Below are 6,210 nucleotides of genomic sequence, written 5' to 3' on the forward strand. Positions count from 1 at the left end.
TGATATTTTTTTTCTGATTTCCTTTAAATTACTTAATTTAATTGTTCCTGGTAACGACAAAACACGTATACGAACGCAGCGTTTAAGTTGTGTAGGCTTGCTTGTCCGGTCGATGACGCAACTGCTGAACTATTGGTATCTGTCTAAGAAGTAAAATAAAGCAAAAACATAAGCATTTATTCTCGTAACGAAAACATTAAATTTTACCTTGGCTTTCCCGCTGAAGTAAGTCTACCGATCCCTTCGAACCTTTCTGAACCTTTCAGTTGAAAGTTGAACCATGCTGTAATAGTTTTTACGGAAATGCTTGGAGAAAACAATTTATGGGCGGCAGCAATGCCAGCAGCAGTAGCAAGAGTCCCATCAACAACAGTAATCCCAGGAGCAGCAGTAGCCCCAGCAGCAGTAGTAGTCCAGAAGCAGCAGCAGTGCCAACGTCAGAAGCAGTCTCTGGATAAGGATTTACTCTGGTCAAGATAACATACAAAAACACACACAGAAAATTAGACAAACCTCTTCCATGCTGGTTTGTTTCATTTAAGTTCGGCATTGGAAACCTTGAGGTGCACCAGGTATAGTTCTCAGCTTCCCGTTGGCTGCGGCCACGTACAGATCCAGCTCGTAATTCACATGAAGCTATTCAAAATGGAAAAAAAATCATTTTATCTATCACTCGCAATCATTTTATAATTTACTTACACTGCAAAATCGGGTGTTTCCGGTAGTAGAATAGTATGCCTGCAAACAGCACAAGTCCATCCACAGTTTCCCCGAAATCGGATTCTTTGGAAACCGTATCGTATCGCAAGAGTGTTTGAGCGTCGCACACAAATTACGTAACGCTGAAATCCAGATTTTGATCCCCCCCCCCGATAAGTAACGTTTTCAATATGACTTCCCCACCACCTCTAAAATTACGTAACGCTTAACCCCCAAAAATTTTCGATTTCGAAGAAAAATCACAGTCACGTAACTGTATCAACAACCCCCACTCCTACATACGTAACAATAAGTACCCGCATGAATTTTGAGAGAGATGGGTCCGATGGTCCGATTGCGTTCCAGGGAATTCTGACTGGGCGCCCAGTCAGAATTCCCTGGAACGCGAGTCGGACCATCGGACCCATCTCTCTCAGAATTCATGCGGGTTGAACGAAATTCGCTCGAAATACACGATCTCTCGTATTGGTGTGTGCGCTGGACGCTCTATTTCTGTTTTTTTCGTCTTTCTCTTTTGGCGCCGGGCATACCCAGTAAGAATTGTCGGGCTGATGTCGGACCAATTCGCGTCCGATTCTCCGATAGATCGGTCCAACAACGGCCCAGTCAGAATTTCATGGAACGCGATTCGGACCATCGGACCCATCTCTCTCAAAATTCATGCGGGTTGAACGAAATTCGCTCGAAATACACGATCTCTCGTATTGGTGTGTGCGCTGGACGCTCTATTTCTGTTTTTTTCGTCTTTCTCTTTTGGCGCCGGGCATATTCTTTCGGTTTTTTTCTCGCTTTGGCGCAGAGCTTATTCTCACCGATAGCAACGTCGCGCAAACAGATGCACGGTTTATTGTATTGGTGTGTGTGTTAAACTTTCTTTATTCTCATCGATAGCAAACGTAGCGCAGTTTTTATTTTCAATCGAGTTGATAATTAAAATGTTCGATTATTTCGCGCGTGGCAAAAAAATAGTTTTGCGTGTTTAAAAAACAACAAGACTGTCGCGGCGGTTTCAAAAGTGTTTAAAGTGTTTGTCCGGCTGCTGGCCAATAGTGTGTGGTTTTTTCGGTGATAAATTTGCTGAAATGCAGCAATGTGAAAATATTTGTATTTTGTGAATAAAACCGTAAAACTTAGGTGGTAAAAGGTGAAGTGCGGTGGATATCATCGGTCAGTGCAGTGCAGTTGAAAATCTAGCGGATTAAAAAAAAAGTGATACGAGCTAGATAAAAAATGCTGGTTGGTAACCAGCAAGTGTGTTGTTCGGGTGTTAACTCTTCTGCAACAAGTGCAATTGCACTCGCCAGGTTAGTGTTTTAACCAAAATTAAAATTCAAACCACAACAATAATTTGAATGAAATTTGAATTGGTTTTTTGAGTTGGTTTCTTTTTCCCGACTGCTCTCATATGCATGCTGGAGACAGATTGATCAAATTAAAACTTTGCATTCAAGTTTTGTTGTGAATTTTACTGTGACACGTTTTCTAGCCACTGATTGTCGTTGTTTAATTTTATTTTGGAACATTTCATAAAAATTATTGGGAAATTCTATTTTGTATATAATAGTAAGCTGACAAGTGTATATATATATATATATATATATATATATATATATATATATATATATATATATATATATATATATATATATATATATATATATATATATATATATATATATATAGATATATATATATATATTTTTTTTTTTTTTTGTTTCAGGTGGAGGGGAAATTTGCATCCAAACCCCTGAGGTGACCAACCTCAGGGAGTGTGGGGTTGGTTTGAATTAGTGACCGGACCCACTAAAACCCCTCCAGTCTCCAGCCCATAATACTCCCCGGGACCACCGCTAGGTATTGCTTCGGGGAGCGGCTTTTGTGCTCTGTGCACCCTCTTGGTTCTATAGATCTCTTTGCTAACTTAGCTAACTAACCTGGAGACTGGCCGTTAGCTAACACTGGCGTGTCGGTGGTCAACCTGTCGCCTGTTTTGCAATTCTAAAACTATTTGAGAGGCGGCTGTACACACCGCCCTCCAAATGTTTGGGTCTTTACACATCCTCCGAACTAGGTTGTCTGGAGTGGTGTCTGGCCCGCTCACTACCATCATGTCGCTCCGCGCATGCACAAAACGAGGGCACACGAAGAAGACATGCTCAGCAGTTTCTTCCGCATCCGCGCACTCGGGACACATGGGGGACCCCGCATGCCCGAATCTGTGTAGATACTGCCTGAAGCAACCATGACCTGACAGAATCTGTGTCAAGTGGAAGTTAACTTCTCCATGGCGCCTCCCGACCCATCCGGATACGTCCGGAATAAGTCGATGCGTCCATCTACCCTTTGCGGAATTGGACCATTCCTGCTGCCATCTGATCATCGAGAATGACCTTCTGGTGCCTCGTATACCCCTTGTGTCACGTTGATCGAAGCATTCTACATCCTCCTTAATGGCTATGCTGATAGGCATCATGCCGGACAGGACGCAGATTGCGTCGTATGACACTGTACGGTACGCGCTCACAACCCTCAGGCACATGAGCCTGTAGGTACTTTCCAGTTTTCGACGATGACTGTTGGTACCTAACGCTTTGGACCACGCTGGCCCACCATACCTAAGTATGGACGAAACCACGCTGGCAAGAAGTTTACGCTTGCTGCCATATACCACTGAGCTATTGGACATCATTCGAGATAGTCCTGCAGCGGCCGTTGAAGCTCTCTTACAGGCATAGTCGACGTGACTCTTAAATGTGAGCTTATCGTCAACCATAACCCCCAAGAGCTTCAAGGAACGCCTTGAGGTAATGGTGCAGTCACCGACTCTGACCACCACCTGTTGCTCTAATTTGCGGTTGTTCACAACCGTAACCTCCGTTTTATGGTGCGCTAACTCCAGTTTCCTAGAGTGCATCCAGTCTTCGACCTTGCGTATGCAGTGCGCGGCCGTCAACTCGACCTCTTCGATCGACTCGCCGTAGACCTCTAGCGTGATGTCGTCTGCGAAACCGACGATCACAACCCCTACAGGGAACTTTAGTTTCAACACCCCGTCATACATGACATTCCACAACACCGGGCCCAGGATGGAACCTTGCGGTACCCCTGCGGTGAGTGGGACGCACTTCTGACCCTCCTCCGTGTTGTAAACTAGTACCCGATTCTGGAAATAATTTTCCAAAATCTTGTACAACGACACCGGTACGTGGATGCTCCTAAGCGCGAGCGCTATGGAGTCCCAACTGGCGCTATTGAATGCATTCTTCACGTCAAGCGTGACGATTGCGCAATAGCGAATGCCCCAACTCTTACGCTGGAGTGCTACCTCTGCCGTCTTGGTGACAGAGAGAATAGCATCCAGCGTGGATCTACCTTTCCGGAAGCCGAACTGGTTACTTGCCAGACCGTTTACACCCTCTGTGTACTTCACCAGTCTGTTGAGGATAATCCTCTCAAGCACCTTGCCCGTAGTGTCCAGCAGACAGATAGGTCTGTATGCCGATGGGTCCCCTGGCGGTTTCCCAGCCTTCGGCAACAGCACCAATCTCTGTCGCTTCCACCTGTCCGGAAAGAGGCAGTCATCCAGGCACTTCTGCATGACTGCTCGAAATAGATCGGGGGCCACTTTCATGGCCGTCCTGATGGCCAAGTTCGGGATTCCATCCGGTCCCGGTGCCTTGCTCACCTTTAGGGAGTTGGCGATCACGATGAGTTCCTCATTCGTAACCCTTACCTCCTCCACAACCTCTGCACGGCTGCCGTCTCTCACGGATTGGATGCCCGGCAGGTTGGCCGACCATCCCTGGTCTGTGTCTGAGATACTGGAACGTCGGACGTGAGACTCAGCAACCGGAGGCCAAGGATTTGGCTCGTGTCGTGGAAAGAGTCCCTCGATGATACGCTCCAGCATCGCTGGTGATCGCTCTGCAGGCGCCAACACGCCTTTGGTCTTCGCCATTACGACTCTGTAGGCGTTGCCCCACGGATTCGTATTGGCACTCGCGCATAGCCTATCGAAGCAGGCCCTTTTGCTCGCCTTTATCGCACTTTTAAGCGCCGATCTTGCAGATCCGAATACTACACGACGCTCTACCCTCTGTGCATCGGTACGTGCACGTTGCAACATCCGTCTTGCACGGAGGCACGCGCTACGGAGGTCCGCTATCGCGTCGGTCCACCAGTATACCGGTGACTTACCATTCCTAGGTTGGCGGGTCCTAGGCATGGTGGCGTCGCCCGCCCGCGATAATGTAGCAACTAATTGGTCAGCAGTCGGGCGGAGCCAACTGCCCCCCTCGCGCTCTCTTCTCATTGCTTCTGCAAATACCTCGGCATCGAAATGCGATGTCTTCCACCCGCGGACGGTCGGAGTATTGGCTCTACCCGTCGCCTGCCGCCTCACGTTCTGGACTAAGCTATAGCAGACCGACTGGTGGTCACTATAGGTGTAGCCATCGTCTACCCTCCAGTTCACGATCAGTCCTGGGCTGGAGAACGTCACGTCGATGATCGACTCCGCACCATTTCTGCTGAAAGTACACTTGGTTCCAACGTTGGCCAGATCTAGGTTGAGCTTTGCCAAAGCTTCCAACAAGATCTGACCCCTCCGGTTCGTGCGGCGGCTTCCCCACTCAACAGCCCAAGCGTTGAAGTCGCCCGCCACTACTAAGGGTGTTAGCCCCGTCAGCTCCATAGATAACAAATCGACCATCTGGGTGAACCTTTCGATAGACCAACGCGGCGGAGCATAACAACTGCAGTAGAACACTCCGTCCACCTTGGCAACCGCGTATCCTTCATTTGAGGTTGACACAACCTCCTGAACCGGGAACTTGCTGGTCGTGCATATGGCCGCCGTACTGGACTTATCTGCAACCCAATTACCGTTTCCGGGAGGAATGCAGTAGGGGTCCGATACGATTGCGATGTCCGACCGCGACTCAGACGCTGCTTGGTATAGCAGCTGCTGTGCCGCATAGCAATGGTTCAGGTTCAAAGATATATATATATATATATATATATATATACATATATACATATATAATATATATATATATATATATATATATATATATATATATATATATATATATATATATATATATATATATATATATATATATATATATATATATATATATATATATATATATATATATATATATATATATATATACATATATACATATATACATATATACATATATATATATATATATATATATATATATATATATATATATATATATATATATATATATATATATATATATATATATATATATATATATATATATATACACTAAAGTCGCTTTTTACGCGGGGGATACGTGCCGCATAAATTCCGAAATCCGCATAAAAAAACCGCGTAAACTCCGGAATCCGCCAAAAAAAAACCATCGTTAATTTTGCATTCCGAGTGAAGGGAAACCGAAAACCGGGCAAAAAAAATACCGCGTAAATTCCGGAATCTGCGTAAAAAAAACCGCG

The 6,210-nt window shown here is 45.5% G+C and overlaps 1 long non-coding RNA gene across 1 annotated transcript; it reads right to left on the bottom strand.

The window, feature by feature from the left end:
- Window positions 1-305: 305 nt before the first annotated feature.
- On the bottom strand, window positions 306-858 carry LOC129732992 (uncharacterized). The gene is made up of 3 exons (XR_008729408.1): window positions 700-858; window positions 514-636; window positions 306-450 (listed from the first exon to the last, which is right to left on the bottom strand). It is a non-coding gene; the product is annotated as an uncharacterized LOC129732992 (long non-coding RNA).
- Window positions 859-6,210: the final 5,352 nt, after the last annotated feature.

The sequence above is a fragment of the Wyeomyia smithii genome, chromosome 3, assembly GCF_029784165.1.
Source record: "Wyeomyia smithii strain HCP4-BCI-WySm-NY-G18 chromosome 3, ASM2978416v1, whole genome shotgun sequence".
Classification (NCBI taxonomy): Eukaryota; Metazoa; Arthropoda; class Insecta; order Diptera; family Culicidae; genus Wyeomyia; species Wyeomyia smithii.